This window comes from Schistocerca americana, chromosome 7 (genome assembly GCF_021461395.2).
Source record: "Schistocerca americana isolate TAMUIC-IGC-003095 chromosome 7, iqSchAmer2.1, whole genome shotgun sequence".
In the NCBI taxonomy this organism is placed as follows: domain Eukaryota; kingdom Metazoa; phylum Arthropoda; class Insecta; order Orthoptera; family Acrididae; genus Schistocerca; species Schistocerca americana.
Window position 1 is genome coordinate 528515790 of NC_060125.1, and position 20409 is coordinate 528536198.

At 42.2% G+C, this 20409-nt stretch overlaps 1 protein-coding gene across 1 annotated transcript in view; it reads right to left on the bottom strand.

The window, feature by feature from the left end:
* The window catches only part of LOC124623063 (soluble guanylate cyclase 88E), a 338153-nt gene extending 332224 nt beyond the window's left edge, over positions 1 to 5929 (bottom strand). The window contains exon 1 of the mRNA XM_047148855.1: positions 5837 to 5929. The gene's annotated coding sequence lies outside the window, so the exon portion shown is untranslated. The remainder of the gene's footprint in view (positions 1 to 5836) is intronic.
* Positions 5930 to 20409: the final 14480 nt, after the last annotated feature.

A 20409-nucleotide genomic window follows, 5' to 3' on the forward strand; every position in this document is an offset into this window, starting at 1 on the left:
CTTTTTTAATTATATATTTATTAAAAAAACTATAAAATTTTAAAATACAGTCATAGTTTTCTCTATAAGTAATGGTTAATTTTCACACCATTCTTGTAAGTAAGAAACAGTTTCATGGCTTTTAGGGTACAAACCACATATACCTTCATGGAGCTGTTGATAAAACTCATACATTGCTCAGGCATAGAATTAGCTCATAATTCGGTGGGGTAACGGCACACCTGCTACGTTATTAGAAACTCGGGATCCACGATAATTCACCAAGTAACATTGCACCTGGCGTCCAGAATTTATGAGAGTGCTGAACTGAATGTTCCCTGATTCCACATTACAAGTCCCATTTCACAAATCCGTCGCAGCTCGGAAACAGATTGATTATGCCACCAGCAGATTGAAGGCGACGTGATGTAATTATTCCAACTGTTTACTCGTGATAATGAGAATACAGCGCAGGTTTCCATCGTTTAACTACCTCTGCTCATTTCAGTTGACATATTCACAACGCTTTTTGCATACAGTGTTCACATGTACCAACAAAATTATATCATTGCACGAGACGTAGTTTAGGAGATACGTCATCATAACAGTGGGATGCGTGAGAAACTGCCGCATCACGCATGGCGCTTAAATTTCTTACTTCTTTGCCATTAAGTCTGTTCGCGATACATTTTGCAGACGGTATCCGCATATGCCGCAGAATATGCCTACAAAATTGTATCTGTACAACAGATAGTTCAGTAGAGATGACGGCATAAATATTAAGCTGCATGAAAACGAAACTGCGGGACCAAATTCGTTAGTGATACAGATGAACTCTGTGTACAAATTAGTCATATATCTTAAATGTGTGTGATATGTGCGTTGTGGGCAAAGTCACGGGAAAAAAGCTTCTTTTGCATCCCTGGATCGATTTAAACCAAACTTGCTATATACACAACTTACTATCTGGAAGTAAATACTGTGGAGAACATGAACAGATAAAGAGGTGGTGGGAGGAGTTAGACACAGATAATTGGAAGGAGGAAATGGCCAGAAAGAAGGGAGAAATGAACAGAAAGGGAAGAGGAGGAGATATACAGGGAGAGGACGAGATGGACTGAGGGGCAGGGACGAGGAAATGGATGAAGAAAGATAAGAGGAGAAGATGGACAGAGAAAGGAATAGATAGAAAGAGGGACGAAGAGATGGACCATGATGGAAGAGGAAGAGAAGGCCAGGGAAAGGGAAGAGGAGGAAATGGATACAGGAGCTGATGAGCAGAGAAATTGAAGAGAAGAAGACAGGCAGAGAAAGAAAAGAGGAGGATATGGACAGAGATAGAAGGGGGAAATGAACAGAGGAATAGCAAAGGACGAGACAGGCAGGAGAGAACGATATGGATAGAACGGAAAGTGGCAGTGATGGACAGAGGGAAGAAGGAGTGGTCTTAGAGGGGGGTGAGAGAAAATAGAGGGGAGCCGGAGATTGACTTAGAAAGGGTGACTAGGAGATAGGTGGATGGGGAAGATGCATAGAGAGTGTGGGAAGAAGGTGATGGACAGAGGGGATAGGAGCAGTTCGATAGAGGAAGGAGGAGCAGATGCAGAGAGAAAGCAAAGACATGGAGATGGACAGGTTGGTGGGGGGGACAAAGGTAGGGATTTGAGGGGTTGAGGAGAGATAGAGGGAAAGATGAGATGGATGGAGGTGGGGGATCATATGAATGGAGAGAGGGGGAGGAGGAGAGGTGAACTTACTGGGAGAGAAGAAGACTGACATAGATGGGGAAGAGGAGCGAAAGGATACAGAGAGGGGAGAGGAGCATTTGGACAGAGAAAGGAAAGAGGAGGAGATGGACAGAGACAGGAAAGACGAGGAGATGGACAGAGATGAGATAGAAGGGGAGGAGAACATAGACTGTGAGGGAACGGCAAGATGAGATTGACAAAGGATGGGAAGAGGAGGAGATGGACAGCGACATGGGAGAGAAAATGAAGAGAAAGAGCAGGGAGGAGATATACGGAGGGGGAAGGAGAGAAGGGAAAGAGGGGTAGATGGACATGGGGTGGGTTGAGGATATCAGATTATAGCGGGTGAGGGAAGCAAAACGGCAGGAGGAACTTGACTTGGAAGTGGAAGAGCATATGGTTCTCAGCTAGTTTTGACTGATATTTTGGTTGAGTGAAAGTAAGTAAATTTGTCTCTACATTTCATTGAACTGCCCTGTTATAAGGGCCCTGCAAATTAAATTAGGATAAGGAAGTGATCCATGGCGCGAAAAAGCGCAGCTATATTAATTACGGAATGACGAGAGCCTATTAGTAAAAGCCCATTCTTCTAATGGACATGGGACACAGGTTGACGATACAGGTAATGGAAATGGAACATCACGGCCAACTAAGTTCGACGTATAACATGTTGTTGTTGTGGTCTTCAGTCCTGAGACTGGTTTGATGCAGCCTCCATGCTACTCTATCCTGTGCAAGCTTTTTCATCTCCCAGTACCTACTGCAACCTACATCCTTCTGAATCTGCTTAGTGTATTCATCTCTTGGTCTCCCTCTACGATTTTTACCCTCCACGCTGCCCTCCAATACTAAATTGGTGATCCCTTGATGCCTCAGAACATATCCAACCAACCGATCCCTTCTTCTAGTCAAGTTGTGCCACAAACTTCTCTTCTCCCCAATCCTATTCAATACTTCCTCATTAGTTATGTGATCTACCCATCTAATCTTCAGCATTCTTATGTAGCACCACATTTAGAAAGCTTCTATTCTCTTCTTGTCCAAACTATTTATTGTCCATGTTTCACTTCCATACATGGCTACACTCCATACAAATACTTTCAGAAATGACTTCCTGACACTTAAATCTGTACTCGATGTTAACAAATTTCTCTTCTTCAGAAACGCTTTCCTTGCCATTGCCAGTCTACATTTTATATCCTCTCTACTTCGACCATCATCAGTTATTTTGCTCCCCAAATAGCAAAACTCCTTTACTACTTCAAGTGTCTCATTTCCTAATCTAATTCCCTCAGCATCACCCGACTTAATTAGACTACATTCCATTATTCTTGTTTTGCTTTTGTTGATGTTCATCTTATATCCTCCTTTCAAGACACTGTCCATTCCATTCAACTGCTCTTCCAAGTCCTTTGCTGTCTCTGACAGAATTACAATGTCATCGGCGAACCTCAAAGTTTTTATTTCTTCTCCATGAATTTTAATACCTACTCCGAATTTTTCTTTTGTTTCCTTTACTGCTTGCTCAATATACAGATTGAACAACATCGGGGAGAGGCTACAACCCTGTCTTACTCCCTTCCCAACCACTGCTTCCCTTTCATGTCCCTCGACTCTTATAACTGCCATCTGGTTTCTGTACAAATTGTAAATAGCCTTTCGCTCCCTGTATTTCACCTCTGCCACCTTTAGAATTTGAAAGAGAGTATTCCAGTCAACATTGTCAAAAGCTTTTTCTAAGTCTACAAATGCTAGAAACGTAGGTTTGCCTTTCCTTAATCTTTCTTCTAAGATAAGTCGTAAGGTCAGTATTGCCTCACGTGTTCCAGTGTTTCTACAGAATCCAAACTGATCTTCCCCGAGGTTGGCTTCTACTAGTTCTTCCATTCGTCTGTAAAGAATTCGTGTTAGTATTTTGCAGCTGTGACTTATTAAACTGATAGTTCGGTAATTTTCACGTCTGTCAACACCAGCTTTCTTTGGGATTGGAATTATTATATTCTTCTTGAAGTCTGAGGGTATTTCGACTGTTTCATACATCTTGGTCACCAGATGGTAGAGTTTTGTCAGGACTGGCTCTCCCAAGGCCGTCAGTAGTTCCAATGGAATGTTGTCTACTCCAGGGGCCTTGTTTCGACTCAGGTCTTTCAGTGCTCTGTCAAACTCGTCACGCAGTATCATATCTCCCATTTCATCTTCATCTACATCCTCTTCCATTTCCATAATATTGCCCTTGTATAGACCCTCTATATACTCCTTCCACCTTTCTGCTTTCCCTTCTTTGCTTAGAACTGGGTTTCCATCTGAGCCCTTGATATTGATACAAGTCGTTCTCTTATCTGCAAAGGTCTCTTTAATTTTCCTGTAGGCAGTATCTATCTTACCCCTAGTGAGATAGGCCTCTACATCCTTACATTTGTCCTCTAGCCATCCCTGCTTAGCCATTTTGCACTTCCTGTCGATCTCATTTTTGAGACGTTTGTATTTCTTTTTGCCTGCTTCATTTACTGCATTTTTATATTTTCTCCTTTCATCAATTAAATTCAATATTTCTTCTGTTACCCAAGGATTTCCACTAGCCCTCGTCTTTTTACCTACTTTATCCTCTGCTGCCTTGACTACTTCATCCCTCAAAGCTACCCATTCTTCTTCTACTGTATTTCTTTCCCCCATTCCTGTCAATTGTTCCCTTATGCTCTCCCTGAAACTCTGTACAACCTTTGGTTCTTTCAGTTTATCCAGGTCCCATCTCCTTAAATTCCCACCTTTTTGCAGTTTCTTCAGTTTTAATCTACAGGTCATAACCAATAGATTGTGGTCAGAGTCCACATCTGCCCCTGGAAATGTCTTACAATTTAAAACCTGGTTCCTAAATCTCTGTCTTACCATTATATAATCTATCTGATACCTTTTAGTATCTCCAGGGTTCTTCCATGTATACAGCCTTCTTTTATGATTCTTGAACCAAGTGTTAGCTATGATTAAGTTATGCTCTGTCCAAAATTCTACCAGGCGGCTTCCTCTTTCATTTCTTAGCCCCAATCTATATTCACCTACTATTTTTCCTTCTCTCCCTTTTCCTACACTCGAATTCCAGTCACCCATGACTATTAAATTTTCGCCTCCCTTCACAATCTGAATAATTTCTTTAATTTCATCATACATTTCTTCAATTTCTTCGTCATCTGCAGAGCTAGTTGGCATATAAACTTGAACTACTGTAGTAGGTGTGCGCTTCGTATCTATCTTGGCCACAATAATGCGTTCACTATGCTGTTTGTAGTAGCTTACCCGCATTCCTATTTTCCTATTCATTATTAAACCTACTCCTGCATTACCCCTATTTGATTTTGTGTTTATAACCCTGTAGTCACCTGACAAGAAGTCTTGTTCCTCCTGCCACCGATCTTCACTAATTCCCACTATATCTAACTTCAACCTATCCGTATCCCTTTTTAAATTTTCTAACCTACCTGCCCGATTAAGGGATCTGACATTCCACGCTCCGATCCGTAGAACGCCAGTTTTCTTTCTCCTGATAAGGACATCCTCTTGAGAAGTCCCCGCCCGGAGATCCGAATGGGGGACTATTTTACCTCCGAAATATTTTACCCAAGAGGACGCCATCATCATTTAATCATACAGTAAAGCTGCATGCCCTCGGGAAAAGTTACGGCTGTAGTTTCCCCTTGCTTTCAGCCGTTCGCAGTACCAGCACAGCAAGGCCGTTTTGGTTATTGTTACAAGGCCACATCAGTCAATCATCCAGACTGTTGCCCCTGCAACTACTGTAAAGGCTGCTGCCCCTCTTCAGGAACCACACGTTTGTCTGGCCTCTCAACAGATACCCCTCCGTTGTGGTTGCACCTACGGTACGGCTATCTGTATCGCTGAGGCACGCAAGTCTCCCACCAACGGCAAGATCCATGGTTCATGGTGGTGGGGGGGGGGGGGGGGGAGGGGGTACGTATAACATAGCCTATGCTAAGTATAAACGCACGTTGTAGAGCTACACTTTGCCTACACATTTAGAAATGGCAACCAGATACCACGCATACACGAGTGTTGGAGGGATGTGGCTGAGATGAAGCATTTTCCTGCGGTCTGACCTGGGGCGTCCGGCGCTGTAGTGAGGCTGAGGGAGGCTGCGTCTTCAGCTGTCAACGGGCGAGAGGCGTGGCTGAGGCGGTGGGGGCGGCAGCGGCTACGGGGGCGTCAAGGCTGCGACGCGACGGCGGCGGGCGTCGCCCCGGCATGGCGGCCGCTCTGGAAGCAAGCAGGCAGCCCGTGGAACGTAGCACAGGGGCGGGGAAAGCAAATCAGTTGTGTTCTTTTAGAGAAACCATTTCAGCTTTCTTTTTGAACGACTTGGGGAACTACGCGAAATCTGGTTGGTTGAATGTCGCCTTAAAGGGCACATTCAATTTATTATTATTTTATTACCTTTTTTGAAAATGAGTTACACCTAAGCCATGCAAAGATGTTATTGTGTATCAAGGATCAACTGTCAACAGTTTGGTTAGCTGGTGTAGTCTTTGAAGCTTTCGGGGAGTCATGAGCTTTGACTACGATATATCACTCCTCGCTAGGCAGGGTACTCCGGGTGAAACGTGTGAACAAGTCAGGAGTGTAGTGGTCGCGGATCAGTTGACTCAATTTTTCACTGATAAACGCAGCGAGACTGCAGTGAATTCTGCGAGCAGAAGCACTCCAGTTCCTTGTCTTAGTAGGTCCGTAGACGTAAGCTTCAGTACAGAATACAAACAGTCATTCAATCCGAATAGTTTAGACAACTTACTCTTTTATTTTAGCTTACCATGCGTTTCATATCGTGTATAGAATTGTTTCCTATTGTGTATCTGGTTTACTTGCTACGTTTTTTGTGCTGCTAAGAGGTCACGTGTGAACTGTTCAGTAGCTCTTGAATTACACTCTAATACGAGAAAAACGGACGCACCGCGAAGGAATTATCCGCAAATCGGTAGATGTCATGTATATGTTCAGACAAACATATTATTACAATTGATGAAGATTTCTCGGGTCTCCAGCCGAGTGGTAGCGTTGATATCTCGCGACGTTTCGGGAAGTGTCATACTACCCATCTTCTGGCGAAGATGGGTAGTCTGACTTCGCCAGAAGATGAGTAGTATGACACTTCCCGAAACGTCGCGAGATATCAACGCTACCACCCGGCTGGAGACCCGAGAAATCTTCATCAATAGTTTACGCCGGGAAAGCGTACAGTCACATAAATTATTACAATTTCAGAAAATTTTGATGATTTATTCTCAAGAAAATTCTTCACAAATTGAGGAAATCAGTTACGCGTTGATACACCTCTGGTCCGTACATAAGCAGTTATTCGGCTTGTCACTGACTGATGGAGCTGTTTGATGTACTCCTGAGGGATATCGGGTCAAATTCTGTCCGAATGGCGCCTTAGATCGACAAATTCACGAGCTGGCTGGAATGCTCTGCCCATACTGCTCCAACAACTGTCAATAAGGGAAAGATCCGGCGACCTTGCTATCAAGATACGGCTTAGCAAGCACGAAGACTAGCAGGAGAAGCACTCATCGTGTGCGGGCGGGCATTATCTTGCTGAAATGTAAGCCCAGCATAACGTGGCATGAAGGGCAACAAAAATGGCGTAAAATATCGTCATCGTACTACTGTGCTAGAAGGGTGCAGCGGATGACAACCAATGGGGTCCTGCTATGAAATGAAATGAGACCCCAAACCATCACTCCCCCTTTTCAGCTATGGTCAGGCTGGTATACTGTGTGGGAATTGGATATACGTCCTATCAGAATCGAAAATGCTCCTATCACAGCACAAAGTAGGTGAATACGTCCTCGGCAGAGTTATGGATGTAAAGGAAGGGACCTAGCTTTTCGACTTATCTGGTAGCTTCAAAGACATTTAACTTGAAACATTTTGACATATTCACACATTTTTACTTATTAGTAGCCATGCATCGTGTCAAGTAAAGGAACGTTATGCATAGTGTCATGTCGTATAAAATGACACATGCCATTATGTCATACAAGAAGGCTTTTGTCATGTGCATTATGACACAATGTGTTAGGATGCTTGCATGGCCACTCTGGGATACTTCCTCTTATAGATGCGCGCGAACTATCTGATGCTTCCTATTGTTGATTCACAACACTCCCACCGAGCGAGGTGGCGCAGTGGTTAGACACTGGACTCGCATTCGGAAGGACGACGGTTCAATCCCGCGTCCGGCCATCCTGATTTGGGTTTTCCGTGATTTCCCTAAATCAATCCAGGCAAATGCCGGGATGGTTCCTCTGAAAGGGCACGGCCGACTTCCTTCCCCATCCTTCCCTAATCCGATGAGACCGATGACCACGCTGTCTGGTCTCCTTCCCCAAACCAACCAACCAACCACAACACTCCCAAGAAGCACATAGATTTGTTTCTATTTGTTATTACATCCTTCACTGTATTTGAAACAGGGTATGGCTTTGGGGAGGGAATGGTCCCATTAGGAAAGAAACCAGCCCCTACGCAGAAATTGGAAAAAATTGTTTGAGCGTCCCCCCAGGAACAAATCCACCCCCAGATATACTTTTTTAGCTATTACACGTATGCTGTTCAGCCATATGATACTATGTATTCTTTACTGTGGATGATGAATATTTGGATTTTGGACACAGGATCAGGGACTTTAGCCTATAAATTGCAAAATACAGGTGTGCCAACACGTTGCAGCTAAGAGTGCTCAGTTCGCTAGGGAAGTAGGGTTACCTCGTAAAGAAGCGCGAATATGTCAAGATGTAGTGATTTAAATATCTTTGAACCTGTTACATACTTCGGAAAGCACGTTTTCTTCTTTTACGTCCCTAACTCTGCACAGATTATATTCGCTTTTTTGTGCTATGGCACGAGCACTTTTAATTCTGGTTCCCAGCTTTTACTCTACCATAACGTTGACGTTAAACCGCGATGGTCCAGCAACCGATGTAGATTTTTGTTGACTTCAGCGACGGCGGATCCGGTGTAGATTTTTTAAAATCATATTTGGATCCATGTTGTCTGAGATGGGCATCGTTCTTCTGATTCCTTTACAGTTACATAACTGGTATGTTTGTAGCCTACCGGTGGAGGGTGATTTGTTTTGTATTTTACTTGTTTAATTTTTCATGTCTTTTATTTTTTACTATTTTTATTTTTTGTTTTTAATTTTGATGAAATTTTTATGTTTTTGTTTTATAGTTACAGACATTTTATTCATATAAGCATGAGACTGTATACGCGAACATATGAACAAGAATCATATGTACTTAATAAAGTGCAGAAAATAACAGCAAACAGAAATGCCTTACCAAACGAAATATTAAATACAGTGTGAAGTTTATGATAATAATATATGCAAATAGTTTATATTACGTAGATAAACTTAAAAGCTTACTACTCGTAACTGCAAGATGGATGATTCATGCAACAAATAATAAACTACTGAAAATCACACATCTTGTTATTACCTCACACCTTACAATTCTTGTGATTGTTTATTTAAAGTAAGCAATATTAAAAACTGGGAATTAGGAAACTCACGCGCATAATTTAAGAGCAAAATGTTGCAACAACCAATCCAAATTAAGTATGACTATGATTGGCTGGAATAAGTAGCATTCTGCAAAACAGTGTATGCAAACCACAATACTATAAAGTTTTCAGTCCTGTACGGAAATTGACGAATAAAGTTTGTTTTGCCCGAAAATAAATTTTCTGCAAAACAGCATAGACGTTTTTGAGGAAAATGCATTAAAACATTTTCTATTGATCAGAAATAAGGTGACCTTTCTTCTGACAATTCTTATGGTAATTTTTGGGTTAGTTTAATTTTCTGTGTGGTCATGGAAAAAATTTTAAATACTCGATCAAACAGTAGATCATTTTGTAAAGGGCTCAGGACAATTCTGCTTTGGTACATGTATTGTTCTGCACGTCCAAAGATTTTTCGGTGATTTTAAGCCACTGGTGAATAAAAGGTTTAACGTATAAACAACGAAACGATAACAACTGTAATAACATTTTTAAAATTATATACAAATGCAATGCTTAAAATGCTACGCATTTCTACGAAACACGGTTTCGTGTGGGAACGCGTGATTTTTTGGAACGAACGACGAAAGATTTTTGCAAACGTTTCTTATAACTACGTAAGAATATATTTTTTATTTTCATCTATATCACTTCAAAACGTCTCAGTACGTGCAGTTCGCGTAAAACCGGAGTTTAGGTGCGATTTATATGCAAATTTAGCCGGCTGTATCGTGGCAACGGATAAAGCTTTCACAAAACAACACGACGACCATTAATTATATGCATTTGTCTGACTTCTTACAAAGTCTGACCCGATTCGCACACGTCTGAAACATAAAAGTGGCGCACTTCAAAAAACTTCCACAAAAAGTTCTTCGCATCTAAAATCAAGCAAGGTTTTTTTCAAACAGTTAAAAGTTATCCTAGACCTAGGTCGCAAACACCAGTGGACCTAATCTGAACCATCAGTCTTGCACCAGTTCATATATGGGTTACTGCCTTTGTATGTAAAATCCGGACGGTGCACATACAAATGATGCCATTACATCAGCATTAATTTCAGTCCACTTGATTTCAAAAGGAATTAATCGACTATCACAACTGACCTGGGCGCACCTCCGATTTGTCGTTCAAACCTTGCGTAACATACTGTAACATAGCCATAGTAAGATGCTTGAATGGCTATACAAATGGCCACTAGTCCAGGCTAAAACCAAAAATTTTTTGTCCCATGTTACTGGCCCAAATAGGAACCGAGCACCAAGACCCCAAAACCACGAATCTGTGAGTGGCCTTTACATACATATTTGTTACAGCGCTTTCGTGCTCCAACAATTATCTCTTTCTCCGCCCTGTTTCTGTCCGTCTCCTCCTTTCCGCTATCTATCTCCATTTTCTCCCACCCATCTCCTCTTGCTCCTACCCTCCCCCTCTGACGTAAAGCCTTGTTCACTGTTATTGAAAATTCAGAATGAGTTGTAGGATTCTATCTAAGCTGGCAAGCTATATAAATACAGATTTTCTGCAGCAAAATTACCTGTGGGGAAGAAAACAAATCAGCACATTGCTTTGTATACAATTCAAGTTTAAAAATATGTGTAATGAGAAAGGATTTTTGTGTGAGAAACAGTTTGTCCCTTGGTTTATATGCAAATATGTTTAATAATGTATCCTGTTTTCGTCCAAACGTTTATTAGAGTAACGTGTAAATTTTTTTCGTAATAATGATTCCGCTTTATATATTTTTCATGCATATTTATATACTATATGTATTAACATATACAGTTTTTATCAGTCTGGATGTTTATTAGAGTATCGCGCAAAAAATTGAAATAAATTAGTCAAGAATTTTTCCAGATTTTTGGTAACACCTTTCCCCTAAACAGGGTGAAAATTTTAATTTGGCGAACCAGAATAACTCGATAAATAAGCTTCATACGAAAAAATGTGTAGAATCCAAAGTTGATTATTTTCGAGGGGGTCATCTGCTGGTGCTAAATTAGCCCTGGGAGTGGGACGGGAGGCTACTTTAAAATTTCCAATGGGAATCCCCATTTTTATTGCAGAATCAGATTCTACATAAAAAAAACTATGTACAGTTTGTCTTAAACATTTGTTTTGATTCTTGGCAGTTGGCGCTGTAATTCAAGAAAATCCATGTTCTCATTTTTGCGTGGAAAATGGTTACGGATAAATAAAAAATACTTATATACTTCATAAATTTTGATTCGCTATAACTAAAACTCTCCCTCTTTCCGCATAGGGTGGGGTTTGAGAGAGAGGAATTAGAGTTTTACAAATGTTGACACAAAGACTGTATTAATTTTTTCCGCAGATTCGGATAAGTTTGTTTCGTGGTCATGAGGCCAAACAACTTTTAATTATCAAACAAATCATCTGAGTAGCTAATTAACTAACCAAACATCCTATTTACTAATGAGTGAACTCATTAACTAAAAACCTAACTGGCTCACGAATATCTATATTACGTATTTCTTTATATATCATATATATTTAAAGATAGATATAGAAAAAGACAAGTGTCTTCGAATGCAACATTATGTCACATGATACATATATAATTATACGCCATATGGGACTCCAGCAGCTATGTAAAAAGACGTGCTTATTCGAATTAAATGCTGTGTCAAAATTTAAAGTCAATCGACCGACTGCTTTTCGAGTATTGCGAGGACAAGCATACGCAGGCTGAATTTTTGTATATAAAGATTAACACATTTCGTGAATCCTATTATAAACCTGCTTATTGGTAAAGTTCTAAACTTGGCTGCGCGGTCAGAGGTGGTTTACAAATTAAAGTTAAAACAATTACAGCCCTCGGTCACAGAATTTAAGTCATTTGTCCAGGGTTCGACACTTCTATGAGTGCCTTCATCAGAAATGAAATATTCAAATTGGCCTATAACATAGTTACAAAATTATGGGATGAATTTTTATATAAAAGCGTAAGTACTGACTAGCAGTACAAGAAAGAAAATAGGCCAGTTTGAATATTTAATTTCTGATGAAGGCACTCATAGAAGTGTCGAAACCTGGGCAAAAGCCTTAAATTTTATCACCGAGGGCTGTAATCGCTTTAACTTTAATTTGTAAACGGTCGCTGACTACGCAATCATATTTAAAACTTTAAGATTTTTGCCTTCCCAAGCATCTAAGGATGCCTCTAAATATAAAGATCTAAAGAAGAAACTACTAAGTACAGGTATGGGCATTCAGTTTCATAAGCAATGTGAGTCAAATTCAACTATTTTGATTGTAATAATCGGTTTACGTCATTTCAAAAAAGATCTTTCAGGTGAATGTTAAGTAGCCTACTTATATTTACGGCTTCTAGATGGCACTCTTGGTGTAATGTTCACCTGCCCGTAGTTGCTGAAGCGGGCGCCTCACTCTGTTGCTGCCTGTGGCTTCATTTGAATGAGCAGCCCGTAGTGGCTCGCCTTCCATGTAAAAATTTTTGTGACAAAAGCCTTATCGCTTGATATTTATCTTATGCGTGACATGTAAGTACTGTTTCTTTCTTATACTATTAGTCAGTACTTTCACTTTTATAAAAAAAATTTCCCATAATTTTGTACTTACGTTATAGGCCAATTTCAATATTTAATTTCTGATGAAGGCACTCATATAAGTGTCAAAACCTGGTGAAAAGGCTTAAACTGTTGTGACCGAGGGCTGTAATTGATTTAACTCTGCTGATGGGTAATTTGATCACTAAAATTCAGTTTAAGTATTCAGTTATGGCCATAGACGTTGCTAAATGTAAGATTTACCACTGTGAATTTGTTCCTGTAAAGTCAGACAGTGCTAAATGAAAATTTGTGGGTTAAAACTTCATGTTCAAGACAGTAATTCAGGCAGGGCAACTTTTTGTAGACATTGTCACACGCACTCAGAACTAAAACATACACTGATGTGGCGTTAGAGTCAAAACTTCCACGTGTAGAAGCTATTTTCCGGCCATAAATCGCAATCTCTGAACCTAACTCAAAGACTTGGTATGTGCAAAAGGGACAAAAGAGAGAGGGGGCTCCTAGCTCGATTCTACTTTTCATCCCACGGTATTTCCCAGCCACTACAGTAAACACGATGTATCCTTGTGCCATCCCTGTAGAGGATTTTCACCTACGGTTACAACAGTTTAATTAGATTTAACTGAGAAGCACGCGTAACTGTCCTCTGAAAAAAGCACCATAGTTGAACAAAAAGGTTCAAATGGCTCTGAGCACTAAGGGACTTAACATCTGAGGTCATCAGTCCCCTAGACTTAGAACTACTGAAACCTAACTAACCTAAGGACATCACACACATCCAAGCCCGAGGCAGGATTCTAACCTTCGACTGTAGCAGCCACGTGGTTCCGGACTGAAGCGCCTAGAACCGCTCAGCTACAGCGGCCGGCCATAATTGAACAGTAGAAAACTTTGTATTTGGTTTTAGAGTTATCTTGGCAACTTATTGTACATGTTGTCCGAGAAGTCTCTGTCTTAACTTCGTATAATTTGTGAAATAAATAGTCGTGTTAGCAGTATCCATTCGCAAAATAGCAGCTGAAATTCAAGTGCCGGTCATCACAGCATGGACAGTCTAATAAAATTTAAGAAATAAAAGATTTTAGACCGATGTTTTGAATGTCTTATCTTACAGCGACACGGATTTGTGAGTTGCAACGTGCCGTGCTTTGTTGCCATACTTTCAAAATTCAGTGCCTCGCTCAAAAGTGTTATTTTCTGATTAATGTGCGATATATTGCAGTTCATAGGATAGTGTGGTTTCCTGGTCAAAGGAAAATCCTCATTGCGTGCAGAAGTTGGAATGGAACATGCTACTCGTTATATTATGGGCCGGGATGTCATCAGTGTACCTGTTTGGTTCATGCTTTTTTGAAGGAAAATTATTATTAGTAAATGTTCCTAAATGTGATTAATACCTGCACTTCAAGAAAAGGAAATCGTGCTTACAGCAGGATATCGCTCCAGCACACTTTGATATTCATACAGGGTGTTACAAAAAGGTACGGCCAAACTTTCAGGAAACATTCCTCACACGCAAATAAAGAAAAGATGTTTTGTGGACATGTGTCTGGAAACGCTTAATTTCCATGTTAGAGTTCATTTTAGTTTCGTCAGTAGGTACTGTACTTCCTCGATTCACGGCCAATAAGCCCAATTGAAGGAAGGTAGTGTTGACTTCGGTGCTTGTGTTGACATGCGACTCATTGCTCTACAGTATTAGCATCAAGCACCTCAGTACGTAGCATCAACAGGTTAGTGTTCATCACGAACGTGGTTTTGCAGTCAGTGCAATGTTTACAAATGCGGAGTTGGCAGATGCCCATTTGATGTATGGATTAGCACGGGGCGATAGCCGTGGCGCGGTAGGTTTGTATCGAGACAGATTTCCAGAACGAAGGTGTCCCGACAGGAAGACGTTCGAAGCAATTGATCGGCGTCTTAGGGAGCATGGAACATTGCAGCCTATGACTCGCGACTGGGGAAGACCTAGAACGACGAGGACACCTGTAATAGACGAGGCAATTCTTCGTGCAGTTCATGATAACCCTAATGTCAGCGTCAGAGATGTTGCTGCCATACAAGGTAACGTTGACCACGTCACTGTATGGAGAGAGCTACGGGAGAACCAGTTGTTTCCGTACCATGTACAGCGTGTGCAGGCACTATTAGCAGCTGATTGGCCTCCACGGGTACACTTCTGCGAATGGTTCATCCAACAATGTGTCAATCCTCATTTCAGAGAAAATGTTCTCTTTACGGATGAGGCTTCATTCCAACGTGATCAAATTGTAAATTTCCACAATCAGCATGCATGGGATGACGAGAAACCGCACGCAATTGTGCAATCACGTCATCAACACAGATTTTCTGTGAACGTTTGAGCAGGCATTGTTGGTTATGTCTTGAAAGGGCCCCATGTTCTTCCACGTTATCATGATTTCATACGGGATACTCTACCTGTGCTGCTAGAACATGTGCCTTTACAAGTACGACACAACATGTGGTTCATGCACGATGAAGCTCCTGCACATTTAAGTCGAAGTGTTCGTACGCTTCTCAACAATAGATTCGGTGACCGATGGATTGGTAGAGGCGGACCAATTCCATGGCCTCCACGCTCTCCTGACCTCAACCCTCTTGACTTTCATTTATGGGGGCATTTGAAAGCTCTTGTCTACGCAACTCCGGTACCAAATGTAGAGACTCTTCGTGCTCGTATTGTGGACGGCTGTGATACAATACGCCATTCTCCAGGGCTGCATCAGCGCATCAGGGATTCCATGCGACGGAGGGTGGATGCATGTATCCACGCTAACGGAGGACATTTTGAACATTTCCTGCAACAAAGTGTTTGAAGTCACGCTGGTACGTTCTGTTGCTGTGTGTTTCCATTCCATGATTAATGTGATTTGAAGTACTAAAATGAGCTCTAACATGGAAAGTAAGCGTTTCTGGACACCTGTCGACATAACACATTTTCTTTCTTTGTGTGTGAAGAATGTTTCCTGAAAGTTTGGCCGTACCTTTCTGTAACACCCTGTATAAGCGAGTTGTTCTTTGATGAACAGTTTTTGGGCCACTGGATTGGGCGTGGTTCAGCAACAGTTCTAACATGCCAGGCGACACATTATAGCGAATAATCAAGTACCATGCGACTCAAGACAAGATAAAGGAAGAACTGCATAAAAGTATTGAGCTAGCCATTCAATGCTGAATCCTGACATGCCATGCATAACATGGAGACCCATAGATCTGTATAAGGTACGACGTTGCACACACAGATCAGCTGAATCCATAGTATTAAGATGTAAGTACTCCAATGTAGAATTTAGTGTGGTGTTTGAGGCTTTCCTGACGTAACAACTGTTTGAAAAGTTCTCGGGCATAGCATCGGATAGTGTTGTCTAAATTGCTCAATATTTCCACGAAGTACTGCTCGTCATCTTCAGATTAACTAGTTCTAAAAATAATGAAGTGTCGCAACAGAAATGTAGACTTCCTCACAAGAAAAGTAAGCATCCAGAAGACACGGTTGGATGGCAACGAAACTTCGACGCACTGGTTAGGTGTGTGGCTATGTAAATAATTAAGGTCGCAATTTTCTGTGACAGGTAGAATGACCATCAGAGCACATTGGTGGTGTTCGTGTTTGATGTTGTATTCAGGTTTTTAAATACCGTGGGCTGCATCAGATACTGAGCAATCACTGTCAACGACACGGAGATGTCGTGTGCTTGTGTCAGTCTGTATGAGGCATCACCGTGTCCTTTAAAGTGATGAATCAACATCTGCGCTATACAAACCACCTACACACACTACCAGGGTCAGCATTACCTTCACCTGACAGAATCTGACAAGAGTCTAATAGTGGGTCACTATTTAGACAGCTGGTCGACTCGCACGAATCCAAATTTGTGAAGAATTCCGGTGTGAAAATGGTCCTATGTTTCGGGTATGATAATCGTCCAATGTTGGACCGCATACTCGTCGCCAAGGCTCCAATCGACCAAGCCTGAGGATCGCCGTATTCTGCACTAAGCAGCTCTTACGATCTGCGCCTGCCACCTGAGAAAAAGTAATTGATTTCTTGCAACATTCTGTGTCACCCCGCCTCGTTGGTCAAACGTTAGCATCTGCCGGACTAGGCAGTTAACTTCCAATGCGTAGACTTTCGTTAACACCACAATACAAATGGTTTCGATCGGAGTGGCGCCGTTACCAGAAAACATGAAGACTACTGTTGACTAGCTCACATTGTGTTGAGTGGAGAATCACAATTCTGCACTACCCTGGATGATCATCCTCAGCGAATATGGCGGCGACCTGTGGAGAGGTCTTATTCTTGCAATATTTTGGACAGGCTCAGTAGTTTTACTCCTTGCGTCATGGTGTGCCGATCCCATTGAGTATGACTTCAGGTCACAGCTTGTAGTGATTTAGGGAACTATGATAGCGCAACGGTACGTCACAGACATCCTGTAATCGCATGTGCTACTCTCGTTCAAACAGTATTGTGGTGACATTTTGGAAAGGACAGTGATCGTTCACACATGGAACGTGTCTCTGAACTCCCTGCGTGATGTTGCAGTGCTCCTGGTGCCAGCAACAACTGCAGTTCTACCTCCAATAGAACATCTGTGGCACCAGCTCGGTAGTCAACTTCGTTCGAAGGCCAGTATACGGGATGTCAAAGACTAGTTACAACAGCTGCTGGTCAGCTTCCCTCAGGAGATCATACAACGGCATTATGACTCCCTTGACAACCGAATAAGGGCATGCATCCAGGTCAGTGTGCGCGAAACGTCATACAGATAAGTGGGCTCATATAACCAAATTTTCTGTAACTTTGGACCGATTTTATAATCACTGAAATAACGTCTCATACCTTCTCTAACCGCGAAGTTTCATTTAGTTTTCTTCACCATTTATTGGTGCGTCACATTATTGGAGGGCTGTGTATGAACTGAAGTCTAGCACCTGATTTACCTACGATTGAGCCTATGTGATCATTCTGTTCCATATTTCGACTAATTGTTACACTTTGGTACTTGTACGAGTTGCCTGATTACAATTTCGACTTATTGATGTGATGATCATAGGATACTGCTTTTTAAAATTAAAATTAAATCAATACCATTAGCTGCTGACGGGGACAGTTGAAAATGTATGCCCCGACCGGGACTCGAAACCTGGAACTCTTGCTTACATGGCAGACGCTCTATCCATCTGAGCCACCGAGGGCACAGAGGATAGTGCGACTGCAGGGATTTATCAAAAATGGTTCAAATGGCTCTGAGCACTATGGGACTCAACATCTTAGGTCATAAGTCCCCTAGAACTTAGAACTACTTAAACCTAACTAACCTACGGACATCACACACACCCATGCCCGAGGCAGGATTCGAACCTGCGACCGTAGCAGTCCCGCGGTTCCGGACTGCAGCGCCAGAACCGCGCGGCCACCGCGGCCGGCGCAGGGATTTATCGCCGGTACGCTCCCCGTGAGACCCACTCTCTCAACTTACAGTCCACACACTACATTCGTAGTGCCCCTGCCATTATACCCATTACTCGCGACAGACAATCCACCGAGTCTCGTAAGAGTTCAGGCAAATCGTGTGCATCCGCACTGAAGAAGGTCTTAAACGATATGGAGAGGGCATCTGTTCTTTCGGACATGTCCGAAAGAACAGATGCCATCTTCACACTGCTTTTTTGTGTCTTGATACCTTTTTGCATTTCTGAACACTTAAAGAAAGTTTCAGATCTTCGCACAACATTAAAATCTTAGCAAGGACTGAATATATGGTGGCGAATCTCTAAGTGAAATGATCTACCATGTAAATGATTGTATTTAGACATGATTTGATTCCAGTCACAGATGTAGGCGCTGTATATGATGCAATTCTACAACGGCTGGGCGTGGAAAAGGAAAGTATAATGCTACACCAAAAAAGCATGTTCGTGGGAATGTGCATATTCAAGCTTTACGTCGCGAACCCCAAATTCAGATATTGTTCCGAAGCCAGAACTAGGATCTGGCAGCCAGGACCAGCCATAGTCTTGGGACATCATTTGAACAAGCACGTCCAAGCAGCTAACATCCCGGAGTCGAGTGACAAATAGGGATTTTACACACAAATGAAGCGAGGCTTGCGCTGCATGCGTAACTCCGGCCACCCCAAAACAGACGTAAGAGGAGATGTCCTAGAATGCTTTCTAATATGGTATGGTCCAAGATAGGGACCTTTATGAGGATCACAAATACGGACCCATCCGCGACCCAGAGAGACCAGGTATTCAGTAGACAGGAGACACTACCCCTATGTCGCTCGTTGACTTATATTAGTTGTTACCTTCGGCATGCTGTCACTGCTAACTGAGGACTAGTTAGCTGACTTATATCGGCATAAGTTTAGAGTCAGAATTAGCTAAGGTAGTCTTAGCTTTGGAGTAGTGCCTGAAGTGGAGTTCCATTATTATGAATCCATTCTGAATTTGATTTCTACCCTGCTTCCTTGAGAATTACAACGAGTTCAAAACTTGGAAACACTTCCAGCTTGTAGCCGAGTCGTATGATTGCAAGCAACCCACGCTACTTTTTCTCGTCGATTGCGTCGACTGAGGTAAGATCCCTTCTGTAAGGTGTCCTAACTCCGTCTTGGGACACGATATCCAGCCCCAGCCCGTCCACTTGCTCTCAGGAAACGACTGCGGCAGGGTGAACAATCTACACCAAAGAAACTCAAGTCGAGTTTAGGCCAGCCGTCACCGAAGGGACTTCCCGCTGGCCAAAAGTAAATGCAGCCACACATGGAAATTTCGACAGGAACGTGGTTCTATTGGCATCAACAGGACTTACGAGGGAACATCGCCAACCAGACACCATATTTTAAAGAGAACAAAGCACACTTGTGAGGTATCAGCCCCAGCAACCGGCCCCGCTCGAAAATTATGACGATAAGTCTGACAGTACGCAAATATGACCTGAAAGCACAGCTTTTTAACTTCCGCCCGAACCAGTTGTTTGTCACTCGCTCCGCCTATCGTCTGAGTGCGAAGTACTGTTCTGTGTGGTGACAACCAGAGTCCTCTAATTCGCGGAAAGTTTAAAGCGAGAGAAGGCGAGTTGGGACGTGGATACGTCTACCCAACGTGTTTTGAAATCTGACTCTACGCGAAAAATAGTAAGTAATGTAATACGCAAATGGCACGCACATACAGGATGTCTCAAACCTTTTGGGTCAAACAGGTGATAGTGGGTCCACAACCGATTGTGTTGAGATAGAAAAGCAATGATCGGAAATGCATATTTAGTGTGCTATGGACATACACAGAGTACAATTGAAAACAACAACATAACTCACAGAAACCGTTCCAAGCGACGACAGGCAGTCTCAATACACGTATTGCTACGACGCATGTAGTTCTGCCGCACTCTCAAAAGTTCTAGAGTGTCTCTCATACACTGGAAGAGGCAGCGGGTGACAAGGAGCGTACTAAACAAACATATTGGATACAAAACTTCCTGGCAGATTAAAACTGTGTGCCCGACCGAGACTCGAACTCGG